The following is a 21,150-nucleotide window of genomic DNA, read 5'->3' as shown; positions in this document are numbered from 1 at the left end:
GTAGAGAATAGGAAATAAGAAAAATGAAAGAAGATAACCCTTTTTGAGAGGTGTTTCTCAAAAAAAACACAGGATATCGAGTCCGGCGATTCGGTGCTTAGGTGCATCTGCACCTGGGCATGAACAGTAAAATCAAATAAAATAGCAAACAAATTTTGATGTTCTGAATTTTTGGCATCCAAGATGCTCGAGTGTGTGAGGTGCGTGCAAAACATTGTGCTGTTCAGACATTCGAGGAGATCGTGAAAAAAAAAGGATGTGAAAGAACTTTGAAAAATCTAAGGTCCTGAAATGTCCAAACACCATAAAAATTTGCACGCTCCTTGCACACATGAGCATCTTCAATGCTTAAAAATTCAGAATATTTTGATTTTTTTACTATTTTTGAATTTACTAGTCATCGGGTGTAGTTTAGCCCGACCTCAAATGTGTATTACTGACAAATGTATCTTTTTCCCCTTTCTTGTTGCGTGAGAAATAAGGTCGGCCACCCGCAAAAAGAAAAGAAATAAGGTCGGCCGAGATGCACAACACCAGAGGCAAACTGGGCCCCAGAAGCCGGTAAAATGTCTGACTCATTTTGCGAGAGTTATATCTCGCTTGGTGCCACATGGAAGGAGTCGCCTTCTTCAAACACTCGGTGGAATAGGCCAGCCCGAACTGTGGTTGTGCATCTAGTTTTGGGAAGCTTCTACCTACAATGAAGCCATGCGGTTTTCGGAGGGTTCCGTCTAGTTTTGTTCTTTCTTTTTATGTACTTTTTACTGGTCTTCATCAGTTTATTTAGGTTTATTTATTCTTGGCTTTCCTTTTAACTTTTATTTTCCGTTTTTATTTTATTTTTCTTATTTTTTCATTTTTAGATACACGTCAACTTTTTTTGAATGCACGTTGAACATTTTCTGTATACACGTTGAATGTTTTTAAAATACACATTGAACATTTTCTAAATACATGTTGAACATTTTTTGAATGCACATTGCACATTTATTATATTATTTATATGATTAAATACATGGTGAATATTATTTAAACACACATTGAACATTTTGTAAAATACATGTATAGTATCTTCTTTCTAAATAGATGGTGAACGTTTTTCTAGATACGTTTAATATTTTCTAAGATGCACATTGAACATTTTTTAAATACATGATGAACATTTCATAACACATGATGATCATTTTCTAAACATATGAGAAGCATTTTATATTACACGATGAACATTTTCAGTAACATGATGCATGTTTTTGAAATACACTATGAATACTTTTCAATGCGTGAGACACTTTTTTTTTCAAATACACGATGGACATTTTACAAAATACACAGAATATATTTGAATACACGAAGATCAATTTTTAATACATGACGAATAAGTTTAACCCACGATGAACACTTTTTAATACGCATGTAAGAATATTTTTGGAAATACACGTGAACTTTTTCTATACACACGGGCATTTTTTTGTGTACATGAACATTTTTGACACGTTTATTTTATCCAAAAGAATAGAGAAAACTAAAAATAAAATTTAATGAAAATGGACTCGTTTTTTTTGTAACAAAGAGTGTTGCTATTTTCCTCTTTTCTGGACCTGGCACAGTGGGTTTGCAAGCTGGCTCAAAGGAGAGGGATGGGCGCTCTATCGTGTAGCTGGACCCTGGACAACACCCTCGACTTATTTAGCATCTTACAAAACTCCACATTTGTATCCATTAACAAAAATCCACATATGTATTGAATTTTGTTTTTCAGCCGTTATTGCCTTAGAGCATCTACAACCAGACCCTCGCTCCACTGTAAACGTGTGGGCAGACGAGCCGTCTGAACCAAAATTTATGGCTATAAATAATTATGGGCACCGACGACAAATTAAATAGTATGGAGGCGCATTACGCCCTAAGAGATATGACCGGGTGTCCGCATGTCACATTTCTACAGTTACTATTACTACCAACTACTCTTACGCGAGGCCATGTGTATTTATCTTTTCTCATGCGCGTCACAGGCTCCCTGGCTCCCTGTCCATGGCCACGACAGATAAATAATACACTTCGTTGTACATGCGACATGTTACCCAATCTAAGCTATAAAAGGCAGCATAGAGGAAACACGGGCGGTTGCTATCAGCTACCACCTAAAAGTCGGAACAGTGGAAGGAATGGAAGAGAAACAAACACATTGAGTGAAAGGCAAATTGTTTAGCAGCTCAACTCTAGTAGGCTTGAGAGACATCAGAAACCCGGTGATCACTGATGCTCAAACTGCTACAGATCAATGCTGAAGTAGGCTGAGTAACCATCCGCTCCGGTTTTGATGCATACTAGATCATCGAAGGCCGCGTTGCAGTGCCCGTCCATTTTTACAATGGATTGGCAGGAACTTCTTTTAAATATATAGACACAATACATGTAGCCAAATTTGTAAAAATGATCCATGTATTGAACAGCAATACAAGAGCAATTTTTAATCAGTGGCAGCGAAGGAGTGCAATAGTTAAGCAGGAGGTCATAAGTAAGAAAGCCTATAGAATATCACATTATGAAGAACAATCTGCCAAACGATCAAAATAGCGTACCACCACTTCTCCACAGACCAAGCATACAATATCAATACTTAGCGATTATTTTGATCAGGCAATAGCATTTATATTGAAAAAATGAATACATATACTGAATTACTACAAAATCAGCCTCTACAAGTCAAGATCCCAACATATACTGTGTTGCTCTTACTTGTATGAACTCGCAACCATCTGATTCATAGGTAGGCACACCAACCATCTGGTCCGCACGGCTGCACATATGGGCAAACTTTGTTGACTTTCACCCAATAGTTTAACATATACTCCCTCTACCCCAAAATATGTGTCTTGACTTTAATGCAACTTTGTACTATAGTCAGTACAAAGTTAAGACGGTTATTTTGGGACGGCGGGAGTATATGCCAATGGTATGGTGCTAACATGTCATAACTACTTCCATTACCTCGAATAAAAAATAAATAGAAAGCACTGGTCCTCAAACTGGAAACTTACATAACATCAGTTATGGAAATGAAGCCTAGACACTCAATGTTGCGATGGAAGGAAACGTTGTATCAAGGACTATAGTGTAAGATATGTGTACCTCTTCTAATTTCCGCACATACATGAGAGCATAAACCAGAAAATATGTGATGATGGGAGGAAATTCCACGTTCAGTAACATTCGCAAAAGAAGGTCGTTGGACATTTGCAAAAGTGCACCCTTCAATCGTGGAGTGAATAACAAGGCTCCGACCATGATGGCATGCATTGTCGGGAAATAAACTATAGAGAAATATAAAATAGAGTGAAATAAGTTGTTTCGCAGAAGTTTTCCTTTTCCTTTTGAAGAGGTACACCAATGAGTAGTAAGTAATAATACAAAACTAATTACTAATCTGGTAGGTCTATTTAGTTTATTACCAACTCTAGCTCGATTTCATATATATTTTAAAGTTGCCACTGGACTATAAACATACTCCAAAACTCATTTGAAAATTAAGCCTTAATCATGGAGCAGCAACTAGCCTTCACTGAGTGGATAAATGGCAGTGACCTAAAACATGAATTTGCAGGGAATGCAAGAATCACAAGTTAAATTGGAGAAACATGATTGAAGGATAAACCCGGGAAAAACAGCTAGATAAAATTCTATGCTTTGTCCAGACTCATAGTACACCACTTCATGGCAGGCCAGAGAATTTCCAAATTGGAAATCCAAGCGTATAGGAAGCATTATAAGAAGAATCATGTATGCATGTACCTCTAATCAATGATCTTCATATTAACATGTCTTCTCTCCCAGGGACCAACCTCTCCTGTGGAACACCTCTCTTCCAGTGATTCACCTCCCCGGTAGCAAGGTCAATACGTTTGAACCAAAGGATAAGGTGGTCATATGCCAATAAAAACTACTTCAGGCCACTTGAATTTTAAACAAAAAATATTGTGTTCAGAAAATAGCAACTTCATTATAATTTCAATTACCTTGACTCCCGGAGTATATTGAGTTGATTCAGTGGATTTTCCATCAAAGTATTCACATAATCATTGGCAATGCTTTGGCTCAATTGAATTGAAAAGTATTTTTTATGACTTCCACAGAGAATATTAAGTTCAACTATCGAAATCAATGGCTACGTCAAATTGGTACAATCATCCATTGGAAAGCACTGAAGGAACCTTGAGCGAAAAACTATGTTATTGGGTTAAAGGAATGGTGGTGTAACCATTTCCAGTACATAAATGAAAATGATTGATTATCTTCGGCTCAAACCTCACATTATCAAGCACGGTTATCATCCAAAGTTATTTCTAAGACAAGGGAGAGTCGTAATGGTGAGAAAACTAAAACAGTAAAACAACAATCAATCTTCCATCAATTGTACACTTATAATCTCATATCAAAATTTAGTGTAATCAACTAATTAGTTGTATTACCTTTTGCGCCGACTGACATGGCACACTATTCCTCAGTGTGCAATGGGGCACAAGTAGGATAATTAATTAACATGGAGCAAGACAACTCTAATTTCACCTCCATGAGAAACTGAGCATTAACTTGGATGAAAGCTTTGTAGTACCAGTAGAAATCCCAAGAAAAGCGTCGAGGACCTGAATTATTGAAACATCTTGCCTGGGAACAAAACAACCCTTATTATCCCTACCGTTTTGCTCCTTTTGCATCTCTTATCAAAATTTAGTGTAATCAACTAATAAGTTGTATTACCTTTTGCGCCGATTGACATGGAACCCTATTCCTCAGTGTGCAATGGGGGACAAGTAGAATAAAATTAACATGGAGCAAGACAGCTCTAGTTTCACCTCCATGCGAAATTGAGCATCGATTTGGATGAAAGCTTTGTAGTATCAGTAGAAAACCGAAGAAAAGCGTCGAGGAACTGAATTATTGAAAGATCTTGCCTGGGAACAAAACAACCCTTATCAACCCTACTGTTTTACTCTTTTTACATTCGGGTGTCAAGTAAATTTGTATACAAAGACTAATCCCATATTAAAAGCTAATTGACTTACCTACCATATCAAATCTAGGTAGGCAACAGAAGTAGCATTGGTGACACGATGCCTCAACCTAATTAACAACAATTGGAGAAGGTGTTTGATTGTTGCGTTAATATTGGACTATCCTTAATATGTATTTGTCCTCACGTGATGGAATGGTAAATTCAATTTCTGGAACCTCAAATAAAATACATTGTCAGCACTCATGCGCAAAGAAATTTATTATCATCATATTGAATTCAGATCTTCTAGAAATTAACCCAGTTGTTAAAAGAGGACCGCAATCAGCATACATTGGATGCAGCAGACGTTCAATAATCATTTGTTCTTTGCAGGATCAAAAAGTAGATACGTCATTTGATCAGATTGGATACAAATTAAGAGTGCTTGGGAAGAGCTACAACAAAATTATGATTATGTTTTGCATATGAAAAATGGATATTAAGCGGTGCCATGTCAGCCTGACTGGCGGGCCCTACCTGTCATAAACTCACTTAACATGGTCAGATCCGCCGATCAGTGGTTTTTGCAAAACCATTACGCAAGATGTGATGTTTTCTGCAGAGAAACTGTATCCTAGTGTTTTTCGCAAACCGAGCCTTCAAAGTGGTGGTTTTATGCAATTTACTCCACACGAATGACATGGAGCTATCATGTAGTCTACTTGGCCTGATTAAGTGAAGTGCCCTGCTTTAACACAAATTAGGGTTCCCTAAAATAACGAATAAGGTTCACTAAAAAATAGCCGTGTTTTCTAAAAATGAATTATCAGATTTACTTTTGGAAGATGAAATTAATGATCAACCTGGATACTTGCATGATTGTTATTTGTAGTGGTGCTCAACCTTAGCAAACTAGCATCTAAAAAAACTGAGTCAGAAATGGCATTCATGACCGACAATAAGCTAGCGCCGCAGCAAATAACAAAGCAGGCAAGTTCGGAACTGGGTCCTCTAACGTAGAGAAGGAAAGTCACTGTACTATAGTGCTAGCCTAGTGTAAAATGAAGAAGGAAAGTTTGGGATTGTTAACATGTTGTTTACTATTGTATTTCCTGTAGATATAAATAATCTGACTATCTTTATTTCACCATCAATTTGTCAGTATGTAATTACTATAGATGTACATATTAGATCAGTAATTTGCAAATTAGTTTAAGTCATTTTAACCAGAGCCTCCACTCCCCCTAAACGTCGGACGGCTCGGACGTCGTCCGAACCAAATTTGATGGCTGTAAATAATTATGCGCACCGACGACAAATCAAATCGTATGGAGGCGCATTACGCCCTAAGAGATATGGCCGGATGCATGTCACATTTCTAGAGTAAATATTACTACCAACTACTCTTATGCGAAGTCATGTGTATTTATCTTTTCTCATGCGCGTCACATGCCCCCTGGCTCCCCGTCCATGGCCATGACAGAGAAATGATACACTTTGTTGTACCTACGACATGTTACCCAAACCAAGCTATAAAAGGCAACATAGAGCAAATACGGGAGGTTGCTATCAGCTAACACCTAAAAGTCGGAACAGAGGAAGGAATGGAAGAGAAAACAAACAGGTTGAGTGAAAAGGCAAATTGTTTAGCAGCTCAACTCTGGTAGGGTTGAGAGACATCAGAAACCCGGAGATCATTAGTGCTCAAACAACTACAAATCAATGCTCAAGTAGGCTGAGTAACCATCTGCTCCCGCTTCGATGCATATCAACGTCAAGTTAGTGCCTGGACAACCACCGCGTAAGAATGCACATTACGGCGCTGTCCAGATTGGCAGGCCCGACCGCGTTACGGCATTCCAGAGGACCATGTCCAGGTCGGGACTAAGGAGGCTCGTCGAACCTCACCACAGTGGCGTGCACGGCAGTTGGGTGGTCTAGCACGGCGCCAGAGTGAAGGGCTGGAGGGTCGCTTTGTCGTTATGCACACGAACGACATGGAGAGCTATCATGTAGTCTACTTGGCCTAATTAAGTGAAGTGCCATGCTTTCACACAAATTAGAGTTCCCTAAAATAAAGAATAAGCTTCACTAGAAATTAGCCGGGTTTTTTTTCTTAAAATGAATTATCAGATTTATTTTTGGAAGATGAAATTAATGATCAACCTAGATACTTGCATGATTGTCATTTGCAGCGGCGCTCAACCTTAGCAAACTAGCATGTAAAAAAAAAGCTGAGTCGGAAATGACATTCATGGCCGACAACATGCTGGCGCCGCAGCGATAACAAAGTAGGCAAGTTCGGAACTGGATCCTCTAACATAGAGAAGGAGAGTCACAGTGTTACAGTGCTAGCCTAGTGTAAAATGAAGAAGGGAAGTTAGGTATTGTTAGCAGGTTATTTACCATTGGTATTTACTGTAGATATAAATAATATAACTAATTTAATTTCACCATCAATTTGTCTTTTTGTAATTACTATAAATGTACACAGTAGATCAATAATTTGCAAATTAACTTAAGTCATTTTAACCAGAGCCTCCAGTCCCCACTAAACGTCTGGGTGGACAGCTCTACCAAATTTTACAGCTATAAATAATTATGGACACTGATGACAAATCAAATAGTATGGAGGCACATTACGCACTAAAAGATATGGCAGGACGTCCGCATCTCACATTTCTAGAGTAACTATTACTACCAACTACTCTTACACGAAGCCATGTGTATTTATCTTTTCTCATGCGCGTCACATGCTCCTGGGCTCCCCGACCATGGCCACAATAGAGAAATAATACACTTCGTTGCACTTGGGACATGTTACCCAAACCAAGCTATAAAAGGCAGCATAGATCAAACATGGGTGGTTGCTATCAGCTACCACCTAAAAGTTGGAACAGAGGAAGGAATGGAAAAGAAAACAAACAGGTTGAGTGAAAGGCAAGTTGTTTAGAAACTGAACTCTGGTAGGCTTGAGAGACATCAGAAACCCGAAGATCACTAATGCTCAAACTGCTACAGATCAATGCTGAAGTAGGTTGACTAACCATTTGCTCCGATTTTGATGCATATCAGCCTCAGGCCAGTGCCTGGAAGACCACTACGTAAGAATGCAGATTACGGTGTTGTCCAGATTGGCAGGCCCGACCGGTTGAGAATGTAGATTATGGCATTCCAGAGAATCATGTCCAGGTCGGGACTGAGGAGGCTTATCGAACATCACCACAGCGGCCTGCAAGCCAGTTGGGTGGGTCCAGCATGGTGCGAGAGTGAAGCGCTGGAGGATCACTTTGTCGCTACGCAAAGGAACGACATGGAGCTATCATGTAGTCTACTTGGCCTAATTAAGTGAAGTGCCCTCCTTTAGCACAAATTAGCGTTCCCTAAAATAACGAATAAGCTTCACTTAAAAGTGACCCTTTTTCCAAAAATGAATTATCAAATTTACTTTTGGAAGATGAAATTAATGATTAACCTGCATACTTGCATGATTGTCATTTGCAGCGGTGCTCAACCTTAGCAAAGTAGCATCTAAAAAAACTGAGTCGGAAATGGCATTCATGGCCGACAACAAGCTGACGCCGCAGCGATAACAATGCAGGCAAGTTCGGAACCGGATCCTCTAACGTAAAGAAGGAAAGTCACAATGCTACAGTGCTAGCCTAGTGTAAAATGAAGAAGAAAAGTTGGGGACTGTTAACAGATTGTTTACTATTGGTATTTACTGTAGATATAAATAATTTAACTTATTATATTTCACCATCAATTTGTCTGTATGTAATAATTATAAGTGTACACATTAAATCAGTAATTGGCAAATTATTTTGAAGTCATTTAAGTCATTTTAACCAGACCCAACACTACAGCCTAAACGTGTGGGCGGATAGCTCGGACATCGTCCGAACCAGATTTTACGGTTATAGATAATTATGGGCACCGACGACAAATCAAATAGTATGAAGGCACGTTACGCACTAAGAGATATGGCCAGACGTCTGCATGTCACATTTCTAGAGTAACTATTACTACCAACTACTCTTACACAAAGCCGTGCGTATTTATCTTTTGTCATGCGCGTCACATGCTCCCTGGCTCCCCGTCCATGGCCACGACAGAGAAATAATGCACTTCGTTGTACATGCGACATGTTACCCAAACCAAGCTATAAAACGCAGCATAGAGCAAACACGGGCGGTTGCTATCAATTACTCCCTCCGTTTCTAAATATTTGTCTTTCTACACATTTCAAATGGACTATAACATACGGATATATGTAGACATATTTTACAGTGTAGATTCACTCATTTTGCTTCGTATGTAGTCACTTGTTAAAATCTCTAGAAAGACAAATATTTGAAAACGGAGGGAGTACAACCTAAAAGTCAGAAGAGAGGAAGGAATGGAAGAGAAAACAAACAGGTTGAGTGAAAGGCAAATTCTTTAGTAGCTCAACTCTTGTAGGCTTGAGAGACATCAGAAACCCGGAGATCACTGACGCTCAAACTGCTACATGGGTTCGCCGTAGCAATGCTGAAGTAGGCTGAGTAACCATCCGCTCCGGTTTTGATGCATATCAGCTTCAGATCAGTGCCTGGACGACCACCGCTTAAGAATGCAGATTATAGCGGCGTCCAGATTGGCAGGCCCGGCCGCGTAAGAATGCAGATTATGGCGTTCCAGAGGATCATGTCCAGGCCGGGACTGGGGAGGTGCGTCGAACATCACCACAGCGGCGTGCACGCCAGTTGGGTGGGTCCAGTACGGCGCCATAATTGAGAGATGCACAGTGAAGGGCTGGGACGGCGAGGATCGCTTTGCGCTACGCACACGAACGACATGGAGCTATCCTGTAGTTTACGTGGCCTATTATAAGTGAAGTGCCCTGGTTTAGCACAAATTAGCGTTCCCTAAAATAAAGAATAAGCTTCACTAAAAATTACCCGTTTTTCCTAAAAATGAATTATCAGATTTACTTTTGGAAGATGAAATTAATGATCAACCTGGATACTTGAATGATTGTCATTTGCAGCTGTGCTCAACCTTAGCAAACTAGCATCTCACAAAAAAAAAAACTGAGTCAGAAACCGCATTCATGGCCGAGAACAAGCTGGCACCGCAGCGATAACAAAGCAGGCAAGTTCAGGCAAGCAACTCTTGCCTTCGCTACTTCGAATCAATACTAATTCATGTAATTTCTAAAGGTTGATTCCATGTTATAAATTGATAGTTGATAGTTCTACCAGCTTTATTTAGTCATGAACATTTTCCGTACTTTATTTAGTGATGACCGGTTGTCCATGGATGGATAGATAGATTTGGTCCTCGTTGATAGCAGTCATCGAAGATGAGTACAAATTTTTGTTGCAAGAGAGACACGGTCAATCATTATGCAGCGGTACTCACTACGCCTGTCGCCCGCAACGAGCCTAAGAATGATGGATGGATTTGGTCCTCATTGATAGCTGTCATTCGCAAAAGAGAAGAAGGAAGGTACTCTTGGAAGATGGGTGGTCGATCATAATACAAGGTTTTGCTGCAAAACAGAGAGTCCGAGACACGGTCGGTCATTATTCAGCACCAGCAGTGCTGATTGCGCCCATGAACTCCCCGTCGAGGACGAACCTAGCGAGAGCCTCCGGAGCAAGGCACGTCTCCAGCGCCATGCTGCCTCCGCCGCGTCGGCACTCGTACACCGTCGTCTTCCCATCCACCTTGTTCTCCGAGCCGCTCCGGACAGCCACAGGCGCGCCCCACCTGAATGTTGGCACAAGTCCGACCATGACGGCGCAACCGTCAAGTACTTTCCGACGATGCGCGCGTACAAGCTACCACGGCCGATTACTTTCTGGCCGGTCGGAAGACTCGCGTACGGTCAAGCTAGCTATTGCACGAGGCGACTTGACTAACCACGGGTTTGATCAATCTGGAGTAGCACGATACGTGAACACGGGACGCCGGATTATAGCTACAGGAGCGTGTCGCTCCTGTTTTCTTATTACTTTGATCTGGGTTACGTTACAGGGGTAGGTTACACGTATATAAATAGTAGCCAAGCTAGCCTATCCTATACGAGTCCTGTACGATGATTAGTTCCTGTCCAAACCAGACTAAGACACACTAGTAGAAAAAGGATCATCTGTCCCGGTTCATAAGGCCCATCTGTCCCGGTTGGGGAACCGGGACTAAAGGATCGTTACTAATGCCTAGGCCTTTAGTCCCGGTTCTTACACGGGGACAGATGGGCCTCCACGTGGCCGGTGCTGCGAGCCCAGGCAGGAGGCCCTTTAGTCCCGGTTGATGGCACCAATCGGGACCAATAGGCATCCACGCGTCAGCAGTTCAGGGGCTAGGGTTTTCGTTTTTTTTTCTGAAAGGGGGTGGATTTGGGGGTTTTGTATGGTTAATTAAGATGTTTCATATACTTTGTTAGGTAGCTAATTAATTAATAGAGAGAAGTGTCCTGTCTTATCTCCGTGCTTAGTCGACGCTACGTACTATACGTATAGAGAGGCCCTCGACACGCTAGCTAGTAAGAAAATGAAGGAAACAATTAAGTACAGAAGTTCGTCATGCATACCGAGAGAAGTGATCGACCTCTCCTTCTCCGAGAGATTGGTTGAACAACAAGTTTTCGTATTATCTATCCGACGCTACTGGCTACATACATATACAATATGTAAGATCTGTTATAATCCCCTAGCATTTGAACTCAAGTTCCACATGGTATTCTCTGGCTTTATTGATGACGTGGTCAAGAAAGAATCCCGCCAATTCCTCTTGAATTGCTTTCATGCGATCTTGTGGTAGGAGTTCATTCCGCATCTGCCACGTCTAATTTGAAGAAGGGGGTTAATACATATATATGAATGAAACTCAACAGAAATAATGGTGTAATAAAATGAAATTGTGAATATTATTGCTTACGCACTTCATATTGTCTTTTAGAGTAGCCCCGCTTATCTTTGCAAGTCACGTTGTAGATGAACTCGCACACGTAGTATCCACAGTAATCATTCCCTTGTTCCTGCCACAAGCACTTTACGAGAAATAGAGGTCAATCAAACTGATAATGAAGCATTATAAATGGCATTGATGAAAGTAGCTAGAATCAACGGGAGATGCGCACAACTAGCTAGCTAGTAGTACTTACTTTTGGGTATGTATATCGCAGCTCCTTCGGCAGTCCCGGAGCTTCTGCGGTGAACTTTTTCCATACCCTGCAAGACAAGGAAAATAATTATTACTTGCGATATCAGGAAATGAACAAAAAGTTGCCGATATGGTGCGATAATGATCGATTGAACTTACTTGTTGAGAATTTTAGTCATGTCCGCATAGGTCTCGGGATCTTTTCGTCTCGAGTCTAAGACGGTTACTAGTCCCTGCTCAAGCTTAATCTCCAGGAGAATATAGTGGAAGCTACGCACGCATGCATAACTCATCAATTACATTACTATAACCTCGCTCGAGTAATAAGGGAAACCGAATATGCACATGACAGTAACACTCACTCGAAGTTGTAAGGAAAGAGTATTAAATCCTTGTTTTGATTTATTATCAATGATTTGAGCAAGTTGGCCTCGGCTTCTCTGGCGCTCTTTTTAACCTGAAATTCATCTATGAGATTTGTGTTAATGAACCCAATATCATACATTTCTGCTTTTCTGCACTCGACGATCTTCAATCTGCATAATATAGTGAGGATAATTATAAATACATGCAATGAAAGAGCTGAGCTATATATAGAGACTTAATGACAGAAGTAGTACTTACAGACAGTAGCAAGTGACCGTTAATTTATCGAGGGCCTTTTGATTGAAGAACTGGAAGAACTCCTCAAATGGAACATACAACAGATCAATTCCAACGAGGTCGTGCTCCTCTTTAACTCTCAGATACAAAGTATCCGTCCCCCAGACTCTCTGCAGGTTTTCATGTACCAATCATGGAATCTTCGCATCATCGTTGTTAGAGATTTTTCATCTTTGACGAGAGGCTTCCCGTACTCGTATCTGTGTTCGTCCACCTCCAAGAAATCATAATGTACATCGTCGGGCAGGTAATCTCCAAGATTGATATAACCGGGCACCATCCCCGGATCATTAGCGACGATGTCGCTAAACACATTGAGCGGGGGGCACGATTGGTTCGCTTGTTCGCCGAGTTGGGCAATTTTATTCCCAGCTGCTCGTCGTTCTTTTAACCTTTGATCACTGACAGTACTTCCCGACCGCTCCGCTTAGAGATATACATTTTCAGTAACGCGCTCATAGTTGGTTTTCGGCGGAGACTTTGGTGGTTTCCTCAGGGAATCGATAGTGCGCTTTGCTTTCACCGGATCTACCTTCTCCTCCGGAGGTGGATGTCTCTTTGCTTTGACCCCTTCAAAGAAGTCCTTCACTTCTTTTTCCACGATCTTCTTGTTTTCTTCCACGGTCATCTCGTACGGTAACTTCTCTAGAGGCTTGAGAGGTGGACCGTATCTGTATTGCCTCCCGCCTCTGGCTGTACTGCTAGACGCTGGAGCAAACGGAGCGGCTGCGGCTGTCTTCTTTCGTGCTTGCTTACGAGGCGGAGGAGAAGAACTACGGCGCGCCGGAGCAGCCGGGGCGGCGGCGGGTCTCTTCCGCCCTTGCTGGAGAGGCGGAGAAGGAGGAGGCTGGTGGCTGCTCGGGCGTGCCGGCGCAGGCGGAGAAGGAGGTGGAGTGCCGCCACGCGCCGGAGAAGGAGGCTGAGTGCCCTGATCGTCACTCGCCGGAGGAGGAGGCGGTGGAGGAGGCGGAGTGCCCTGACTCGCCAGAGGAGGAGGAGGAGGCGGAGGCGTCCAGTTCGGAAGGTTGATGAGCTCCTTCCGCCATAAGCATGGAGTCTTCGGACAAGAACCCAGCCGAGTCTCCCCGTCACCCGTAGGGTGGTCAAGCTGGAGGTCCTCAAATCCTTCTGTGATTTCATCCACCATCACCCTAGCATATCCTTCTGGAATCGGCCGGCAGTGAAAAGTTGCGCCAGGTTCAGGAGGTGCAATAGAGCCAACAGTCGCCTTGACTTTCAATTCCATCCACTGCGTCATAAGGTGGCAATGCAGAGACTCCGTGATAGCATCCACGGGGTAGCTAGCAGGAGCCGTGAAGACAGGCTCCTGAAGCAGCTCCGTGGAAGCCACGCTGCTTCTCCGCTGAGATGGCGGGGTAGCTTCGGGTGTAGCTTCGGCAGGTCGCATGCTGCGAACTGTGTCTCGTTCCTCTAGCGCTTGTACCCTTGCGTGCAGCGCCTGTAGTTGGGTCAACTCCTTTTTCTTCTTCCTCTCCCGGCGTTTGTAACCGCCTGCGTCGGGAAATCCAGCCTTCCATGAAAGGGAGCCTGGCATGCCTCGTGTCCGTCCGGGGTGCTCAGGATTCCCGAGGGCCTCTTTGAGCTCGTCGTTCTCTCTGTCCGGAACGAACGTCCCCTGCTGCGCCTTTTTGATATACTCCTAAAGCTTCTCGATGGGTGTGTTCAGCTGCTCGTTGGTCCAAACGCACTTCCCTGTTACAGGGTCCAATTTTCCCCCAACCCCAAAGAACCAAGTCCTGCAACAGTCTGGCCAGTGCCGCGTCTTTGGTTCGATCCCTTTATCAATGAGGCAATTCTCAGCCTTGTCCCACAACGGCCGGGCTTTCAGGTAGCCACCTGACCCCGGGCGATGGTGATGCTTCTTCTTTGCAGCATTTTTCTTGTTTGTCGCTGACATCTTCGCTGCTCTCTCAGATTTCATTTTGGTGACAAATGCGGGCCACTGATCTTTGATCTTCTCAAATCGGCCGATGAATTCTGGAGTCTTGTCTTGGTCGACAAACGATGATTTCAGCTCATTCTTCCACCTCATGAATAGCTCAGCCATCTTCTTAAGAGCATAAGCCTTGATCATTGGCTTTTTAACTGGATTCTCCGGATCCTCCTCTGGCGGGAAGGTGAAATTTTCCTGCAGCGCGGTCCAAAAATCAGCTTTCTGCCTATCGCTGACATAAGACACCTGAGAGTCTTTGTCCTTAGGTTTCAACCATTGCTCGATGCTGATCGGGGTCATGTCCCTAACTAGAACCCCGCACTGAGCATTAAATTTTTGCTTGGTCCGGAGGGGTTCAATCGGTTGGCCAGCGCGATCAATTTCGATGATCGTGTACCTTTCATTCGCTCGCAACTTTCTCTTCGGGCCTCGTCTCGTTACCGAAGTGTTGCTCGATCTGGAGGGCTAGAAAAGAAGAAAAATAAGAGAGTTAATATGTGTACATACCAAAAACAATTAATGCATCAATTAGCTATAGTCAACACATGCTTAATTAATTAATATATATACCTGGCCGGACTCCGTTCGGTCACCGGAGCCGTCATCACGGTGTCCTTCCCCCTCCATTCGGTCATCGGAGCCGTCATCACGGTGTCCTTCCCCCTCCATTCGGTCACCGGAGCTGTCATCACGGTGTCCTTCCTCCTCCATTCGGTCACTGGAGCCGTCATCACGGTGTCCTTCCTCCTCCATTGTTTGATCATCGTCGTAGCCTGCTTCTTCATCCTGTCTTTCCAGACCATGAGTGCATGTGTCTTTGAGAAACGATAAGACGGTATCACTTCCATCTGTGACTATCTCCCCCAACACCGCTTCTTTTGCTTCGTCTCGGGGGTGCGGATCCATAGTTTCTGTAAATATTTACAACATGGCAATTATTATTCAAACATGACAGATGGATATATTAGTGGCAAACGTTGAACTAGCTAGCTAAGCACAATAAGGAATCATATTAGTGGCCTGGCCTCGACGCTTCTCTAGGGTTTGCGGTGGCCTCGGCAACGCTTCAAGGGTTTGGGGTGGCCTCAACAATGCTTCAAGGGTTCGGGGTGGCCTCAACGACAACGCTCTTTTAACTTGGTAAACTTGGGTGGCCTCAAGAGAGTTTGTCGATCGGGTAGGGGCGCGGCGGGAGGGGGTAGGAGACCGACATGTTTTTTTCTAGGGTTTGGGTGTCCTCGAGAGTTTTGGTCGAGCGAGAGGGCCGGGGGTGCTCCGGACGCCCCCCCTCACTTTAACAAAGAACTACCATAAAAAAAGACTTGCTTCGCTGCGGGTCCTTCTTCATTTTTTCCTTTGTTTTTTCTTATATGTTTGTTTTCGTTTTCATTCTACATTTTCGTACATATGAAAAAAATAAAGTTTCTATACAAAAGTGCACAATTTTTATGAACAAATTACAACATCTAAATTAACTATACATCTAAATAAATATAACTATACATCTGAAATTTTCCTAATCTTAAAACTAAACTAAACATAAACTAAAATAATCTAAAAAACATGTAAAAACATCTAAAAATAGCATCTAAAAACATCTAAAAATCTAATAGCTAGCACGACGCAGGGGCGGAGGGGCACGGCGGAGGGGCCGGCGCCGGCGGGGCAGGGCAGGGGCGCGGGATCGGGGAGGGGCGCGAGAGCAGGCTGGTGCTCACAGGGGGCGGCGGGGCACGGTGGGCGGCGCGTCAGGGCCGGCAGGGGCGCGAGGGTCGACGCCGTCGTCGGGGCAGAGGGCGTCAGCGGCGGCGGCGACGACGTTGAGCAGCCTGACGGCATCGGTGGCGGCAGCGACGGTGGCGTCGAGCAGCCTGACGGCGTCGGTGGCGGCGGCGACGGCAAGGTGGAGCAGGGGCGTCGGGCGGCGACGGCGAGGAGGAGCAGGGGCGTCGGGGGAAAAAGTGATGGATTTGGTCGAAACTGCTACGTGTTTTCTTATATACCCAGGGCATTGGCACCGGTTCATGGCACCAACCGGGACCAATGCCCCCTTTAGTCCCGGTTGGTGCCACCAACCGGGACCAAAGGTCTCTTTTCAGCAGCCCAAAGGGCGGGAAGCGGCAGCCTTTGGTACAAGTTGGTTGCACTAACCGGGACTAAAGGGGGGCATTGGTTTTGGTTGGCACCACGAACCGGTACCAATGCACCACTTTAGTCCCGGTTGGTGCCACCAACCGGGACCAAAGGCCTTGCACAGCGGGGTGGTGGTGGGAGTTTAGTCCCACCTCTCTAGTTGAGAGGGGCGCGTAGTGGTTTATAAGCCCCACTGCCGCACCCCTCTTGAGCTCCTCTCCATTGCAGGCTTACGGGCCTAATTATGACTGCTATGCCTGATGGGCCTACTGGGCCTTCTGCGGGCCTGAATCCTGGCCCATGGATGGGTATCTAGTCGTATTCAGGCCGTGGTGGCCCAGTAGGTGGCACATTTTTTATTTTTTCCCAGTTTTTTTGTTTTATTTTTTGCTTTATTTTTTGTTTTGTTTCTACTTACACCAAAATACTTATTTATTTTATTTTATTTTGTTTCTAATAACTTATTTATTTTATTTTATGATAATTCTTTTTTTATTAAAGTTTCTAACAAACAAAGTTCTTTATGAAAATTATTTTTGCTTTTAATGATTTTGAACAAAAAATACTTTGATAATTTTAGTTGCATCAATTTTATATAATTTTAGTTTCATAAATTTTAGAGGTTGCTTATAATGTTTTGAACAGAAAATACTTTGATAATTTTAGTTTCATTAATTTTATTTATGTTATTAAAGTTTATTTTATTTTATTTTATTTTATTTTGTTTCTACTTATATATTTTATTGAAGTTTATATTATTTTTTTCAAATTACTTATTTATTTTATTTTATGATAATTCTTTTTGCTATTAAATTTTCATGCATTTATTGATTATTTTGAGCTATAAGACCCTGAAATTGAAAAGCATTTCAAATGAACTCTAAAAAGGTTAAAAGTTGGCATGGTATCATCATTTCACCCACATAGCATGTGCAAGAAAGTAGAGAGTGTTACGGCAAAAACTGGATGCACTTCGTGTACAAAACGGACAATCTCTTTCGAAGTATCAGGATTTCATACGGAAACTCGTCTGTTACAAAAGGATTTCATTTTTTTGAACTTATTTGAACTCCATAGTTTGTTATGTTCAAAATGCACCATTCAAAGCCACATCATCAATTTTCAACCCTTTCTGACTTTATTTGTTATTTTTCATGCATTTACTGATTTTTTCCAGCTATAAGACCCTGAAATTGAAAAGCACTACAAATGAACTCTGAAAAGGTTGAAAGTTGGCATGGTATCATCATTTCACCCACATGCATGTGCAAGAAAGTAGAGAGGCTTACGGCAAAAACTGGATGCACTTCGTGTACAAAATGGACAATCTCTTTCGAAGTATCAGGGTTTCATACGGAAACTCGTCTGTTACAAAAGATTTCATTTTTTGAATTATTTGAACTCCATAGTTTTTCTATGTTCAAAATGCACCATTCAAAGCCACATCATCAATTTTCAACCCTTTTTGACTTCATTTGTTATTTTTCATGCATTTACTGATTTTTTTCAGCTATAAGACCCTGAAATTGAAAAGGACTACAAATGAACTCTGAAAAGGTTGAAAGTTGGCATGGTATCATCATTTCACCCACATAGCTTGTGCAAGAAAGTAGAGAGGCTTATGGCAAAAATTGGATGCACTTCGTGTACAAAACGGACAATTTCTTTCGAAGTATCAGGGTTTCATAAAAAACTCGTCTGTTACAAAGGGATTTCATTTTTCTGAACTTATTTGAACTCCATACTTTTTCTGTGTTCAAAATGCACCATTCAAAGCCACATCATCAATTTTCAACCCTTTCTGACTTCATTTGTTATTTTTCATGCATTTACTGATTTTTTCAGCTATAAGACCCTGAAATTGAAAAGCACTACAAATGAACTTGGATAGATAAGTGACCAAATTAATAGTAGTTCATCATCACATTAAAACCAAAGTACATACATAGTTCAAATTGAACAACATATAGCTCTCTAGAGCATCTAGTTAAACCATACATTGAAACTATGTAAAACCTTTCAATGCAACAACAAATGCGATCATAATCACAACTAAGGTAACAATTGATCCAACGGCATAATGATACCAAGCCTTGGTATGAATGGCATATTTTCTAATCTTTCTAATCTTCAACCGCATTGCATCCATCTTGATCTTGTGATCATCGACGACATCCGCAACATGCAACTCCAATATCATCTTCTCCTCCTCAATTTTTTTTCCTTCAAGTAATTGGTTTCTTCTTCAACTAAATTTAACCTCTCGACAATAGGGTCGGTTGGAATTTCCGGTTCAACCACCTCCTACATAAATACAATCTATGTCACGTTGGTCGGCATATTTTTCATAAACCATAAATGAACCAAATAGTTATAAAAAGATAATATATACCACATCCGAATCATAGACAGGACACGGGCCGACGGGGGCGGATACCAGAACCATCGCACTACATAATAACAAGGAATAATAAAAGTAAGAAAATTAGACAAGTATCTATCTCAAGTAAGAATTTTTTTCTTTCAGAAATAAGATAAGAACAAGAGGCTCACCACGGTGGTGCCGGCGACGAGATCGGCGCGGGCGGTCGATGGCGGTGAAGACGGGGACGGGACGTGACGGACGGCTAAACCTAGAAAAATCTCGGGGAAAATGGAGCTCGGAGGTCGAGTTTCGAGGGAAGAAATATTAACTAGTGTGGCTCGGACATTTCATCGAACACCTCATGTGCATAGGAGGTGAGCTAGAGCACCCAAATGCCCTCCCCTCGCTGGCCAGCAAAAAACAGAGCAGTGTGAAGTGCTCTGCTCGCCAGCGATGGGCTATATATAGGCAAATCATTTGTCCCGGTTCGTGGCTGGAACCGGGACCAATGGGTCGAGATGAACCGGGACCAAAGCACACGAGGCCCCGGCCGGCCACCTGGGCTCACGAACCGGGACCAATGCACCCATTGGTCCCGGTTCGTATAAGAACCGGGACTAATGGGCTGGCCAAGCCCGAACGAAAGCCCCTTTTTCTACTAGTGACACGTGGTTAATTCCAACAATCACCCCCTAAGCACAATGTCCTCACTTCACAGTTTGGACACCGATCCTTCGCCGCATCTTCACGAACTTCTGTCGTCCCAAAGATCTGGTTAGGATATCTGCAAGCTGGTCGTCGGTGCAAACGTAGTTGATGTTGATTTTGTTTCTTCCACACACTCCCTTATGTAACGGTACCTTGTATCGGCGTGCTTGCATCTATCATGATGCATTGGATTCTTCCATAGAGAGATTGTAGTCTCGTCATCAATGTTGAGCACCACTCGTTCCGGTTCCGTACCTATGAGGTCACCGAGTAGCCTTCCTAGGCACACGCCTTGACACACCGCGGTTGCAGCTGCAATATACTCTGCTTCACGACATAATAATGCGACCACTTCCTGCTTTTGTGATAGCCAACTCACCATGCTTTCTCCCAGGAAATATGCCACACCCGAGTTACTTTTACGGTCGTCCACATCTCCTGCCATGTCGCTATCACTATAGCCAAGTAGTTCCACCATCTCCTTCTCTCTCATATAGACACTGCTACCTCTTGAGCACTGCGTTGGTTTTCCCTTGAAGAGGAAAGGGTGATGCAGCAAAGTAGCGTAAGTATTTCCCTCAGTTTTTGAGAACCAAGGTATCAATCCAGTAGGAGGCTACGCGCGAGTCCCTCGCACCTACACAAAACAAATAAATCCTCGCGACCAACGCGATAAGGGGTTGTCAATCCCTACACGGTCACTTACGAGAGTGAGATCTGATAGATATGATAGGATAATATTTTTGGTATTTTTGTGATAAAGATGCAAAGTAAAATAAAAGCAAAGTAAAAAGCAACGGAAATAACTAAGTGTTGGAAGATTAATATGATGAAGATAGTCCCGGGGGCCATAGGTTTGACTAGTGGCTTCTCTCAAGAGCATAAGTATTTTATGGTGGGTGAACAAATTACTATTGAGCAATTGACAGAATTTAGCATAGTTATGAGAATATCTAGGTATGGTCATGTATATAGGCATCACGTCCGAGACAAGTAGACCGACTCCTGCCTACATCTACTACTATTACTCCACACATCGACCGCTATCCAGCATGCATCTAGAGTATTAAGTTCATAAGAACAGAGTAACGCCTTAAGCAAGATGACATGATGTAGAGGGATAAATTCATGCAATATGATAAAAACCCCATCTTGTTATCCTCGATGGCAACAATACTATACGTG

At 42.7% G+C, this 21,150-nt stretch overlaps 1 pseudogene; it reads right to left on the bottom strand.

Annotated features, from left to right (window-relative positions):
• Nucleotides 1-10,560: 10,560 nt before the first annotated feature.
• LOC109735953 (uncharacterized) overlaps nucleotides 10,561-21,150 on the bottom strand; it is a 31,072-nt pseudogene continuing 20,482 nt past the window's right edge.

Source organism: Aegilops tauschii, chromosome 5 (genome assembly GCF_002575655.3).
Source record: "Aegilops tauschii subsp. strangulata cultivar AL8/78 chromosome 5, Aet v6.0, whole genome shotgun sequence".
In the NCBI taxonomy this organism is placed as follows: domain Eukaryota; kingdom Viridiplantae; phylum Streptophyta; class Magnoliopsida; order Poales; family Poaceae; genus Aegilops; species Aegilops tauschii.
The sequence above is the reverse complement of the archived record's forward strand: the minus strand, read 5'-3'. Positions and strand labels throughout refer to the sequence as shown.